This window comes from Hyperolius riggenbachi, chromosome 6 (genome assembly GCF_040937935.1).
Source record: "Hyperolius riggenbachi isolate aHypRig1 chromosome 6, aHypRig1.pri, whole genome shotgun sequence".
Lineage (NCBI taxonomy): Eukaryota > Metazoa > Chordata > Amphibia > Anura > Hyperoliidae > Hyperolius > Hyperolius riggenbachi.
In genome coordinates this window covers 381,301,181-381,316,306 of record NC_090651.1, presented here as the reverse complement: position 1 = coordinate 381,316,306, position 15,126 = coordinate 381,301,181, and the positions used below count along the sequence as shown (strand labels likewise).

The window sequence follows — 15,126 nt, the reverse complement described above, 5'->3', positions numbered from 1 at the left end:
TCACTGATAAGAGAGCAGAGATGCTGCTGGCTTATGTAAATAACACACACACTGGAGTGTGCATAGAGGGGCCTGGAGAGGGGTGTGCATAACAGATCAGCACGGAAGAGTTGGCAACCTTCCAGACACAGGGCGACAAGTCTGACAGGGGAAAGATACATTGATTTATTACAGAGACGGTGATAGTAGAAAGTGCTGCAGTAAGCCAGAGCATATTAGAATAGATTTAGGAAGTTGTAGGATGATAGAAAACAGGATGACATTTTTGTTACAGAGTCTCTTTAAGAACAAATTCAGGTTATGAATGAACCTAAAGTCCCTATCTTGTTAGTTAACCGGGGACTACCTGTATATGCACTTCTTTACCGCATGCCACATGTGATTTCTTATTAAAAATCATTAACTATGGTAACAATTGCTAATGTTGAAATGCAGACAAACACTAGGATAGGAAGGCAATTTGCATTTTTCAGTGTGATTTTGCATTGCCTGAAATTGAGGCAAGGGTACACTTGGGGAAGCACAGGCAGAGTGCCTCAGAGTGTCTGAGCATAAAGGATATTATGTCAAGTCCATTTTACTGTCTGACTACCGTGTTTCCACCGTATAAGATGCACTTTTCCTCCTCAAAAAATGGGGAGAAGAAGTCCCTGTGTCTTATACGACAACGGCAGAGAATCTCCAACTTACGAACGCCCGCCAATATGAACCACCGAATCGCCAACTTGCCCCAGTCAATTTGGGCACGATTGCAAATGGAGCATTTTCTGTACTGCCCTAGGTGCTCATTTTAAATTGAGCAATTATTGGCCACAGCAGAGGCAGTAGACCAGTAGCGGCACCTGAGCAAAATAGCACTGGTGGAGTTCTGTTAGTATACAGCGGAACTATGTAGGGACGGAGTCAGGCGTGTGGTTTTGAGTAGCTATTTAGCCACTCACTGGGAGCAGTAGTGCACCGGAGTTTGGATACAGCCGCTACCCTGCAGTCAAACTGTTTTTTTGATTATTTAGCTGGCTAGGGAAGTTAATTACCGGGTTTAGTACATATTTCGTCATTTGGCATGCAGTGGTGTTTCCTGGTACTAAAAGATAGATAAAAATGCAACATCATTCTTGAGCAAGATTAAATGTTGTGATCAGCCCCCTGAACAGAAAGTGCCAAAAGGGAGTGTCTGTAGATAAACTGTTTTACTGCAAAGTTAAATTTGGGGAGGATGTTTACAGCCTACACTGTTCTAGCGGCAGGCAAATACCAGATGCATCTTCAGCTTTTCCTTCATACATAAATGGCTGTTAAATGTTTCAATAATTTTTGTTGTTGTTGTTGTTTTTTATGCTTCTTTTAGTTCGTTCTAATAGTCAAGTGAGAAATGGCTTGATCTGTCCTTCATGCTTCAGCTTATCAAGGTCAGTCTGTGTGCCAAACACTCGGATGCTGTGCACAGGGAGCGAGACAGAGTGTACCACGTACTCGCTGAGTAGCATTTCAGGTAAGTATTATTATTATTTTTTTACTTTGAGACCCTAGTCCACGTTTTCAGTTTTTTTTTCAATTGGTAGTAAAAATGAATGAGAGACTATTAACTATGCAATTTCCTTTTTCTCCTGAGTTTTCTCCTGGGAGATAATTTCTCATCTTCATTTTAAAGTACTTTTTTTTACATCTAATTTTACATCTTAATTTTAAAAACTTTTCCGCACTCGGCAAAAGTACCAAAAAGTAGATAAAAAAACCCGATCTATTATTTTGAGTACGCTCTTGCTTGCTGGTTTTTTGAAAGACATTTTATTGACAACAATTTTGAAAATATTGTCTAGGTCTAGGAGACACTCAGGAGAAAAGGGGAATTGCATATGGGCTTGGGGCATTACTCAAACAATTTTAAGATTTGATGCTGCTATTCCAGAAAAATTTCCTAAGGAGAAGTCAGTCACATGACTCAGAAATAATCTGGGCACAATGTATAGAGCTGCCAGCAGAGTGGGGGTTTCTTCCTTTACTCAGAATTATCTATCTATCTATCTATCTATCTATCTATCTATCTATCTATCTATCTATCTATCTATCTATCTATCTATCTCTCTCTCTCTCTCTCTCTCTATCTATCTATCTATCTATCTATCTATCTATCTATCTATCTATCTATCTATCTATCTATCTATCTATCTATCTATCTATCTATCTATCTATCTATCTATCTATCTATCTATCTATCTATCTATCTATCTATGTATCTATCTATCTATCTATCTATCTAGACTATCTATCTATCTATCTATCTATCTATCTATCTATCTATCTATCTATCTATCTATCTATCTATCTATCTATCTATGCTCTCTGCACCTCACACCTCCTGCTTCATGATAACTCAATCCTCTCTGCACCTCACACCTCCTGCTTCATGATAACTCAATCCTCTCTGCACCTCACACCTCCTGCTTCATGATAACTCAATCCTCTCTGCACCTCACACCTCCTGCTTCATGATAACTCAATCCTCTCTGCACCTCACACCTCCTGCTTCATGATAACTCACTCATCTCTGCACCTCACACCTCCTGGCTCCTGCTTCATGATAACGCAATCCTCTCTGCACCTCACACCTCCTGCTTCATGATAACTCAATCCTCTCTGCACCTCACACCTCCTGCTTCATGATAACTCAATCCTCTCTGCACCTCACACCTCCTGCTTCATGATAACTCACTCATCTCTGCACCTCACACCTCCTGGCTCCTGCTTCATGATAACGCAATCCTCTCTGCACCTCACACCTCCTGCTACATGATAACTCAATCCTCTCTGCACCTCACACCTCCTGCTTCATGATAACGCAATCCTCTCTGCACCTCACACCTCCTGCTACATGATAACTCAATCCTCTCTGCACCTCACACCTCCTGCTTCATGATAACTCAATCCTCTCTGCACCTCACACCTCCTGCTTCATGATAACTCAATCCTCTCTGCACCTCACACCTCCTGCTTCATGATAACTCAATCCTCTCTGCATCTCACACCTCCTGCTTCATGATAACTCAATCCTCTCTGCACCTCACACCTCCTGCTTCATGATAACTCACTCATCTCTGCACCTCACACCTCCTGGCTCCTGCTTCATGATAACGCAATCCTCTCTGCACCTCACACCTCCTGCTTCATGATAACTCAATCCTCTCTGCACCTCACACCTCCTGCTTCATGATAACTAAATCCTCTCTGCACCTCACACCTCCTGCTTCATGATAACTCACTCATCTCTGCACCTCACACCTCCTGGCTCCTGCTTCATGATAACGCAATCCTCTCTGCACCTCACACCTCCTGCTACATGATAACTCAATCCTCTCTGCACCTCACACCTCCTGCTTCATGATAACTCAATCCTCTCTGCACCTCACACCTCCTGCTTCATGATAACTCAATCCTCTCTGCACCTCACACCTCCTGCTTCATGATAACTCAATCCTCTCTGCACCTCACACCTCCTGCTTCATGATAACTCAATCCTCTCTGCACCTCACACCTCCTGCTTCATTATAAAACTCAATCCTCTCTGCACCTCACACCTCCTGCTTCATGATAACTCAATCCTCTCTGCATCTCACACCTCCTGCTTCATGATAACTCAATCCTCTCTGCACCTCACACCTCCTGCTTCATGATAACTCACTCATCTCTGCACCTCACACCTCCTGGCTCCTGCTTCATGATAACGCAATCCTCTCTGCACCTCACACCTCCTGCTTCATGATAACTCAATCCTCTCTGCACCTCACACCTCCTGCTTCATGATAACTCAATCCTCTCTGCACCTCACACCTCCTGCTTCATGATAACTCACTCATCTCTGCACCTCACACCTCCTGGCTCCTGCTTCATGATAACGCAATCCTCTCTGCACCTCACACCTCCTGCTACATGATAACTCAATCCTCTCTGCACCTCACACCTCCTGCTTCATGATAACGCAATCCTCTCTGCACCTCACACCTCCTGCTACATGATAACTCAATCCTCTCTGCACCTCACACCTCCTGCTTCATGATAACTCAATCCTCTCTGCACCTCACACCTCCTGCTTCATGATAACTCAATCCTCTCTGCACCTCACACCTCCTGCTTCATGATAACTCAATCCTCTCTGCATCTCACACCTCCTGCTTCATGATAACTCAATCCTCTCTGCACCTCACACCTCCTGCTTCATGATAACTCACTCATCTCTGCACCTCACACCTCCTGGCTCCTGCTTCATGATAACGCAATCCTCTCTGCACCTCACACCTCCTGCTTCATGATAACTCAATCCTCTCTGCACCTCACACCTCCTGCTTCATGATAACTCAATCCTCTCTGCACCTCACACCTCCTGCTTCATGATAACTCACTCATCTCTGCACCTCACACCTCCTGGCTCCTGCTTCATGATAATGAAATCCTCTCTGCACCTCACACCTCCTGCTACATGATAACTCAATCCTCTCTGCACCTCACACCTCCTGCTTCATGATAACGCAATCCTCTCTGCACCTCACACCTCCTGCTACATGATAACTCAATCCTCTCTGCACCTCACACCTCCTGCTTCATGATAACTCAATCCTCTCTGCACCTCACACCTCCTGCTTCATGATAACTCAATCCTCTCTGCACCTCACACCTCCTGCTTCATGATAACTCACTCATCTCTGCACCTCACACCTCCTGGCTCCTGCTTCATGATAACGCAATCCTCTCTGCACCTCACACCTCCTGCTACATGATAACTCAATCCTCTCTGCACCTCACACCTCCTGCTTCATGATAACGCAATCCTCTCTGCACCTCACACCTCCTGCTACATGATAACTCAATCCTCTCTGCACCTCACACCTCCTGCTTCATGATAACTCAATCCTCTCTGCACCTCACACCTCCTGCTTCATGATAACTCAATCCTCTCTGCACCTCACACCTCCTGCTTCATGATAACTCAATCCTCTCTGCACCTCACACCTCCTGCTTCATGATAACTCAATCCTCTCTGCACCTCACACCTCCTGCTTCATGATAACTCACTCATCTCTGCACCTCACACCTCATGGCTCCTGCTTCATGATAACGCAATCCTCTCTGCACCTCACACCTCCTGCTACATGATAACTCAATCCTCTCTGCACCTCACACCTCCTGCTTCATGATAACTCAATAATCTCTGCACCTCACACCTCCTGCTACATGATAACTCAATCCTCTCTGCACCTTACACCTCCTACTTCATGATAACTCAATCCTCTCTGCACCTAACACCTCCTGCTTCATGATAACTCAATCCTCTCTGCACCTCACACCTCCTGCTTCATGATAACTCAATCCTCTCTGCACCTCAAACCTCCTGCTTCATGATAACTCAATCCTCTCTGCACCTCACACCTCCTGCTTCATGATAACTCAATCCTCTCTGCACCTCACACCTCCTGCTTCATGATAACTCAATCCTCTCTGCACCTCACACCTCCTGCTTCATGATAACTCAATCCTCTCTGCACCTCACACCTCCTGCTTCATGATAACTCATTCATCTCTGCACCTCACACCTCCTGGCTCCTGCTTCATGATAACGCAATCCTCTCTGCACCTCACACCTCCTGCTACATGATAACTCAATCCTCTCTGCACCTCACACCTCCTGCTTCATGATAACTCAATCCTCTCTGCACCTCACACCTCCTGCTTCATGATAACTCAATCCTCTCTGCACCTCACACCTCCTGCTTCATGATAACTCAATCCTCTCTGCACCTCACACCTCCTGCTTCATGATAACTCAATCCTCTCTGCACCTCACACCTCCTGCTTCATGATAACTCAATCCTCGCTGCACCTCACACCTCCTGCTACATGATAGCTCAATCCTCTCTGCTCCTCACACCTCCTGCTTCATGATAACTCAATCCTCTCTGCACCTCACACCTCCTGCTTTATAACTCAATCCTCTCTGCACCTCACACCTCCTGCTTCATGATAACTCAATCCTCTCTGCACCTCACACCTCCTGATACATGATAACTCAATCCTCTCTGCACCTCACACCTCCTGCTTCATGATAACTCACTCATCTCTGCACCTCACACCTCCTGGCTCCTGCTTCATGATAACGCAATCCTCTCTGCACCTCACACCTCCTGCTACATGATAACTCAATCCTCTCTGCACCTCACACCTCCTGCTTCATGATAACACAATCCTCTCTGCACCTCACACCTCCTGCTACATAATAGTTCAATCCTCTCTGCACCTCACACCTCCTGCTTCATGATAGCTCAATCCTCTCTTCACCTCACACCTCCTGCTTCATGATAACTCAATCCTCTCTGCACCTCACACCTCCTGCTTCATGATAACTCAATCCTCTCTGCACCTCACACCTCCTGCTTCATGATAACTCAATCCTCTCTGCACCTCACACCTCCTGCTAAATGATAACTCAATCCTCTCTGCACCTCACACCTCCTGCTACATAATAACTCAATCCTCTCTGCACCTTACACCTCCTGCTTCATGATAACTTAATCCTCTCTGCACCTCACACCTCCTGCTTCATGATAACTCAATCCTCTCTGCACCTCACACCTCCTGCTACATGATAACTCAATCCTCTCTGCACCTCACACCTCCTGCTACATGATAACTCAATCCTCTCTGCACCTCACACCTCCTGCTTCATGATAACACAATCCTCTCTGCACCTCACACCTCCTGCTACATGATAACTCAATCCTCTCTGCACCTCACACCTCCTGCTTCATGATAACTCAATCCTCTCTGCACCTCACACCTCCTGCTTCATGATAACTCAATCCTCTCTACACCTCATACCTCCTGCTACATGATAACTCAATCCTCTCTGCACCGTACACCTCCTGCTTCTTGATAACTCAATCCTCTCTGCTCCTCACACCTCCTGCTTCATGATAACTCAATCCTCTCTGCACCTCACACCTCCTGCTTCATGATAACTCAATCCTCTCTGCACCTCACACCTCCTGATACATGATAACTCAATCCTCTCTGCACCTCACACCTCCTGCTTCATGATAACTCACTTATCTCTGCACCTCACACCTCCTGGCTCCTGCTTCATGATAACGCAATCCTCTCTGCACCTCACACCTCCTGCTTCATGATAACTCACTCATCTCTGCACCTCACACCTCCTGCTTCATGATAACTTAATCCTCTCTGCACCTCACACCTCCTGCTACATGATAACTCAATCCTCTCTGCACCTCACACCCCCTGCTACATGATAACTCAATCCTCTCTGCTCCTCACACCTCCTGCTACATGATAACTCAATCCTCTCTGCTCCTCACACCTCCTACTTCATGATAACTCAATCCTCTCTGCACCTCACACCTCCTGCTTCATGATAACACAATCCTCTCTGCACCTCACACCTCCTGCTACATGATAACTCAATCCTCTCTGCACCTTAAAACCTCCTGCTTCATGATAACTCAATCCTCTCTGCTCATCACACCTCCTGATACATGATAACTCAATCCTCTCTGCACCTTACACCTCCTGCTACATGATAACTCAATCCTCTCTGCTCCTCACACCTCCTGATACATGATAACTCAATCCTCTCTGCACCTCACCCCTCCTGCTTCATGATAACTCAATCCTTTCTGCACCTCACACCTCCTGCTTTATGATAACTCGGTCCTCTCTGCACCTCACACCTCCTGCTTCATGATAACTCAATCCTCTCTGCTCCTCACACCTCCTGCTTCATGATAACTCAATCCTCTCTGCACCTCACACCTCCTGCTTCATGATAACTCAATCCTCTCTGCACCCACACCTCCTGCTTCATGATAACTCAATCCTCTCTGCACATCACACCTCCTGCTACATGATAACTCAATCCTCTCTGCACGTCACACCTCCTGCTACATGATAACTCAATCCTCTCTGCACATCACACCTCCTGCTACATGATAACTCAATCCTCTCTGCACCTCACACCTCCTGCTTCATGATAACACAATGCTCTCTGCACCTCACACCTCCTGCTTCATGATAACTCAATCCTCTCTGCACATCACACCTCCTGCTACATGATAACTCAATCCTCTCTGCACCTCACACCTCCTGCTTCATGATAACTCAATCCTCTCTGCTCCTCACACCTCCTGCTATATGATAACTCAATCCTCTCTGCACCTCACACCTCCTGCTTCATGATAACTCAATCCTCTCTGCACCTCACCCCTCCTGATACATGATAACTCAATCCTCTCTGCACATCACACCTCCTGCTTCATGATAACACAATCCTTTCTATAGCTCACGCCTCCTGCTTCATGGTAACTCAATCCTCTCTGCACCTCACCCCTCCTGATACATGATAACCCAATCCTCTCTGCTCCTCACACCTCCTGATACATGATAACTCAATCCTCTCTGCACCTCACACCTCCTGCTTCATGATAACTCAATACTCTCCTCACCTCACACCTCCTGCTTCATGATAACTCAATCCTCTCTGCATCTCACACCTCCTGCTTCATGATAACTCAATCCTCTCTGCACCTCACACCTCCTGCTTCTTGATAACTCAATCCTCTCTGCATCTCACACCTCCTGATTCATGATAACTCAATCCTCTCTGCACCTCATGCCTCCTGCTTCATGATAACTCAATCCTCTCTGCATCTCACACCTCCTGCTTCATGATAACTCAATCCTCTCTGTACCTCACACCTCCTGCTTCATGATAACACAATCCTCTCTGCACCTCACACCTCCTGCTTCATGATAACTCAATCCTCTCTGCATCTCACACCTCCTGCTTCATGATAACTCACTCCTCTCTGCACCTCACACCTCCTGATTCATGATAACTCAATCCTCTCTGCGCCTCACACCTCCTGCTTCATGATAACTCAATCCTCTCTGCACCTCACACCTCCTGATTCATGATAACTCAGTCCTCTCTGCACCTCACACCTCCTGCTTTATAACTCAATCCTCTCGGCACCTCACACCTCCTGCTTCATGATAACTCAATCCTCTCTGTACCTCACACCTCCTGCTTCATGATAACTCAATCCTCTCTGCACCTCACACCTCCTGCTTCATGATAACTCAATCCTCTCTGCACCTCACACCTCCTGCTTTATAACTCAATCCTCTCTGCACCTTACACCCCCTGCTACATGATAACTCAATCCTTTCTGCACCTCACACCTCCTGCTTTAAAACTCAATCCTCTCTGCACCTCACACCTCCTGCTTCATGATAACTCAATCCTCTCTGCACCTCACACCTCCTGATTCATGATAACTCAATCCTCTCTGCACCTCACACCTCCTGCTTCATGAAATCATGGCCCAAACCTCTGATTTTCGTTTTACAAACCGGGTTCGCGAACTTCCGCAAAAGTTCGGTTTGTGCGAACTTTCGCGAACCGCAATAGACTTCAATGGGGAGGCGAACTTGGAAAAATAGAAAAAATTATGCTGTCCAGAAAAGTGATGGAAAAGATGTTTCAAGGGGTCTAACACCTGAAGGGAGACATGGTTGAGTTGGATAGACGTCAAAAGTCCCGGAAATAATTTTGGTTTTGACGCAAAGCAGTGTTTTAAGGGCAGAAATCACATTCAATGCTAAGTTGCAGGCCTAAACTTCCTCCCTCCACCACCTCTCTTGTCTTGTCTTCCAGGGATTTGTAGGATGTCAAAAGCCAGCTTACATACATTGGCTGGGAATCGAACCCAGGTCAACTGCTTTGAAGGCAGCTATGCTCACCACTATACCACCAACACTACATGCTGAAGCCAGCCTAGCATGTACCATTGTGATATACCCTAGAGAAAAATGAGCTTGCTTAGGGATTTGTAGGATGTCAAAAGCAACCTCACATACATTGGCTGGGAATCGAACCCAGGTCAACTGCTTGGAAGGCAGCTATGCTCACCACTATACCACCAACACTAAATGCTGAAGCCAGCCTAGCATGTACCATCGTGATATACCCAAGAGAAAAATGAGCTTGCTTAGGGATTTGTAGGATGTCAAAAGCAACCTCACATACATTGGCCGGGAATCGAACCCAGGTCAACTGCTTGGAAGGCAGCTATGCTCACCACTATACCACCAACACTAAATGCTGAAGCCAGCCTAGCATGTACCATCGTGATATACCCAAGAGAAAAATGAGCTTGCTTAGGGATTTGTAGGATGTCAAAAGCAACCTCACATACATTGGCCGGGAATCGAACCCAGGTCAACTGCTTGGAAGGCAGCTATGCTCACCACATCACCACCAACACTACATGCTGAAGCCAGCCTAGCATGTACCATCGTGATATACCCAAGAGAAAAATGAGCTTGCTTAGGGATTTGTAGGATGTCAAAAGCAAGCTCACATACATTGGCCAGGAATTGAACCCAGGTCAGCTGCTTTGAAGGCAGCTATGCTCATCACTGTACCACCAACGCTACATCCTGAAGCCAGCCTAGCATGTACCATTCCCATTGTGATATTCCCAAGAGAAAAATTAGCTTGCTTAGGGATTTGTAGGATGTCAAAAGCCAACTCACATTGGCCAGGAATCGAACCCAGGTCAGCTGCTTTGAAGGAAGCTATGCTCATCACTGTACCACCAACGCTACATGCTGAAGCCAGCCTAGCATGTACCATTGTGATATACCCCAGTGAAAAATGAGCTTACTTATTTGCCTAATTTGCTAGATGTAAGCAGTGGGACACATGGTGATACTGCTTACAGGCTTCAATTCAAGACTTCAGAAAGATCATGTGCCCCCCTGGATGATGCTGGTGCAACACACACAGCAAAGGACAGCAATTTGTAGTCTGGAAGATTCCAGGGCAGTTGCTGTTTTTTGTTTTTTTTTTTTAGTGCGGTGTCACAGTTCACCCATCTCTTCAACTACAAGAACGGCCCAGGAGTAGTCTTAGCTACCCTAATATGTACGTTACAGCAGGGCCCTTATTACACTTTCTCTTACAGGGCAATGGAAACCGTTTTGCCCATGCGATAAAGCGAGGTGCAAAAATGAAAACATGCCTAGCAGAGGATGGTTTTGATCCATCAACCTCTGGGTTATGGGCCCAGCACACTTCCGCTGCACCACTCTGCTTACGTTTGTATATAACCTTCAAGTTTAAGAAGGGTACATTAGTTGAAATAGTTACACTACTATCTATGTTACAGCAAGGCCCTAATGACACTTTCTCTTTCTCTGCACCTCACACCTGTTGCTTCATGATAACTCCCTTCATGATAATTCTCTTTACATTACATTATTCCTTCTCTATGAACATAAAAGGTCTATGCACCTCCTGTATAACCATTTCCTTTTAATTAACTAATTTATTATTGTGCTCTTCATCTTTCAGCACCTTTTGCACCATCCTTGATAGGAGTGGGATGTGGCTCAGCATCCCTTTGTGCAAACACCAATGGAGTGATGTCATCCAGAATTATTGGACAGGCCGTACTGAATATCACATGTACCCATGCCCCTGCTGCCCCATAAACAGTAAGTCCATTTATATTAACATTTCTAGTAAAATTTAGTATTTCTTGTGAGCTCCAATAGGTCAGCAGAGCCAATATAAACTAGAACAAGTTTCAATAGTTGTTGGTTCAGAGGCAGCAGATCTGCGCTCTGCAGGATTTTATTTATAGTCCCAGGGGTGAAGACGTTCGTTTATAGGTGGTCACACCCAATACAATTAAAAAATCAAATTTTGCACCAACTCTATATTTACAACTGGTTGTCCCGAAAAATATAAAGCTTTTTTTTCAATTGTTCGAGAAATCTGATCGAATTTCCCATTTTTATTTCATAAAAAAAGAGCGGGAGTGTTGGATTTGTCTGATCGATTTTTTTTATCAAAATTGTATGGTGTGGGATAGGTTGGGAATTCCTTGATGTACAGACCCAAGCAATTTTTTTCTAAATTTTCAATCTTTTTTTTTTTTGATAATTGGAGAAAAATTGAACATATGTGTGGTACATTGTTCAGACCAGGTCATTGGTTTTTGAAATGTTACAATCAATCAGAAAAATTGATTTTTTAAAGATATTTAAAAAATGTTATGGTGTGCATGGCCACCTTCAGCCTCTCTATGTACACTTTATAGGCTTGATTCAATAAAAGAGTGCTGAATGATAGCATGGCTGTTTTCTCGTGAATTTTTGCGTTTCACGCGATCGCGAATCTTTGCGCAAAAGTTATAACATTTTTGCGGGCAAACGCGAATTTTCACGTGCAATCGATATCGTTTTTGCATGGAAATTCGCATTTGCGTGCAAAACCGTTATCATTCCGCGCAAAAATTCTCGATCGTGCGAACCAAAACAGCCGTGCTATCAGTTAGCACTCTTTTTTGAATTAAGCCCTATGTGTTCTCAAAGCCAAGCTAAGTCAATCTAAGTACCTAAAATTGTTTATAACTAGTGCGGTAACGAACAGCATTGATCGATCAATGACAATATGAAAAAAACCCAACCATTCACTTTTGAATTGTTCATTCTGCTTAGCATTTTTCAGCATGCTAAGCAGGCAACATCTAGTGGCCAGATATAATATGGCAGAAAAAAATGAGAATATAAGAATATATAAAAAACTAGTGGACCTAAGCCCGTTGAAAAACAGGTTCTAGGTCTTTTTTTTCTGCCGCTGCCACCAGTCAGTGCGCACACCGGACGCGCGCACGCAACCGCCCACCCACCTCGCTCCCTGGTCCCGTCCATCTGTCCGTGTACGTTACTGCGTACATGCGCAGTAGCAAATAACAAGGACACACGCTGGGTGCAGCGCCACAGAGGTTTTATAGTATAGGATAAGCAGCTCACTAACCCTGTATGTCCCCCACCCTGCCCCTATAATTAGCACACAAAAAAAAAAAAAAGCTAGAAAAAAAGTGAGAGAATTACAAAGAGAATACATGAATTGTTACGTTAGGGGTATCAGTATGCCATGAGGGTCTATTTTTATTTTAGCAAATAAGGGCTTTTACATATTGATAGAGTTCAATGAGAAAACCAAAAGCACAAAAAGAAAAGAAAAATACTCTTATTTCCAAATAAAATATTCTTGCTAAGTCACCATACATGCTAGTAAGGACATAATTTAACTTAAGGACCAGGGGTGTTTTGCCTGATCTTTGCTGTGTGGACTCTCCAGCCCGCAGCACAGATCAGGATTATGCCAGGGCGATCAGACTTACCCCCTTTTTTCCCCACTAGGGGGATGTCCTACTGGGGGGGTCTGATCGCCGTCGGTTTGCTGTGCTTTGCGGGGGGGGGGGTTTAAAGCCCCCCTCCGCAGCGTTCTCGGCGCTCCCTCACTCTCCATCCCTCCCTCTCCCTCCATGGGCTGCGCAGGACGGATATCCGTTCTGCGCTTTGTAGGATAGGCTTCAGCCTATCATATGCCAGCGATCCCCGGCCAATCAGAGGCCGGGGATTGCCGATCTGCCTTACGGCGCTGCTGCGTATGATGTAAACAGCGGGGATTTCTTTCCGGCGTGTTAACATTTTGCCGGCGAGCCGCGATCGGCGGCTCGCACACTGTTCACAGAGACACCCTCCATGAACTGACATGGAAAGGCCGCTTCCATGGTAAACCACTTAAGACCTGCCGACGCCTATGGGCGTTAGGCGGTCGTTAAGTGGTTAAACTTTTTAATAACTAGGACAATGGACAAATACAATTTGTGGGTTTTATCAACAGTCGCACATTTTATTTTAAAACTATAATGGCCGAAAACTGAGTAACTATGATTTTTTGTTTTTGTTTCCTATTCCACCCAAAGAAAGTCCAATTTCTGGTGAAAGAAAACCAATGTATAGATCATTTAGGTGTGATAAGTAGCGATAATGTTGTTGGCGAATGAAAGGGAGGAGAGCTGAAATTTGAAAATTACTCAAATCCATATGAGGGAAAGCCCCAGCACAATATTTGCCCACAAGTTTAGTCAGTTTATAATGTTTTCACTTTTTACATAAAGTAACATTTCTTTCAACACATTGGCCAAAGTTATGGTGGTAATAATATTATTAATGCAAAGCAAAAAGGTTGTGTTACTCAAGACCAAGATTCTATCCTAACTTTCTTCAAATGTCTTAAAATGTTTACAAAACAACATTTTCTATTACTTTGAGTGTTTGATAATTTTGCTTTCTTCTCTTTATAGGTTTACTCAAAGCTGGCTGGACCTGAGAAAAATGTGATGAATGTCAGCATTCTAGTGTGTAAACATATGACAATCCTTTTTAATACCTATAAATCCATATACATATGAATTCAATAAAGATTAAAGAGACACTGAAGCGGAAAAAAAATGATGATATTTTTTTTTTTAGTATTTAACTTTTTATTGCCAAATTTGCATAGATGTACAATTTATGAACAGTTCTTAAGAAAGGACATTTGGCATGACAGTGTAAACATATACAGTCAAACATGCATTGTTAAGAACACAATACAGCTAAAGACTAGAATTGAACTGAACTGAACTGTAAAATACTCAGGATACTCAAGGTAAACAGGATAAGCATCTCTCTTAAATGACTCATTTCCTCTTACTTGCGTTATGGTGGCGGACCTATTGGATACCTATATTGGCCAAGCTGCTAAGGGACTAGGGTTAAAAAATGATGATATTATGATTTGTATGTGTAGCACAGCTAAGAAATAAAACATTAAGATCAGATACATAAGTGTAATTATTTCCAGTACAGGAAGAGTTGAGAAACTCCAGTTGTTATCTCTATGCAAACAAGCCATTAAGCTCTCCGACTTAAGGTAGCCATACACTGGTTGATTTGCCATCAGATTCGGCAAACTGACAGATCCCTATCTGATCGAATCTGATCAGAGAGGGATCGTATGGCTACCTTTACTGCAAACAGATTGTGAACCGATTTCAGCCTGAAACCGATCACAATCTGTTGTGGTGGTGGTGCTGCCGCCGCTCCCCCCCCCCCGCCTCATACATTACCTGCTCCGCCGGCAAGACTCCAGTCCCCAGGTCACCGCTGCTCCGTCTCCGGCTCCGCTCTGGTCTCCGGCCCCGGCATGCTTTACTT

The 15,126-nt window shown here is 44.6% G+C and overlaps 1 long non-coding RNA gene across 1 annotated transcript; it reads left to right on the top strand.

Moving 5' to 3' along the window:
• Positions 1 to 1,350: 1,350 nt before the first annotated feature.
• LOC137523099 (uncharacterized) lies at positions 1,351 to 14,351 on the top strand. Its single transcript, XR_011022507.1, has 3 exons — positions 1,351 to 1,492; positions 11,423 to 11,565; positions 14,232 to 14,351. It is a non-coding gene; the product is annotated as an uncharacterized lncRNA (long non-coding RNA).
• The last annotated feature ends 775 nt before the right edge of the window (positions 14,352 to 15,126 follow it).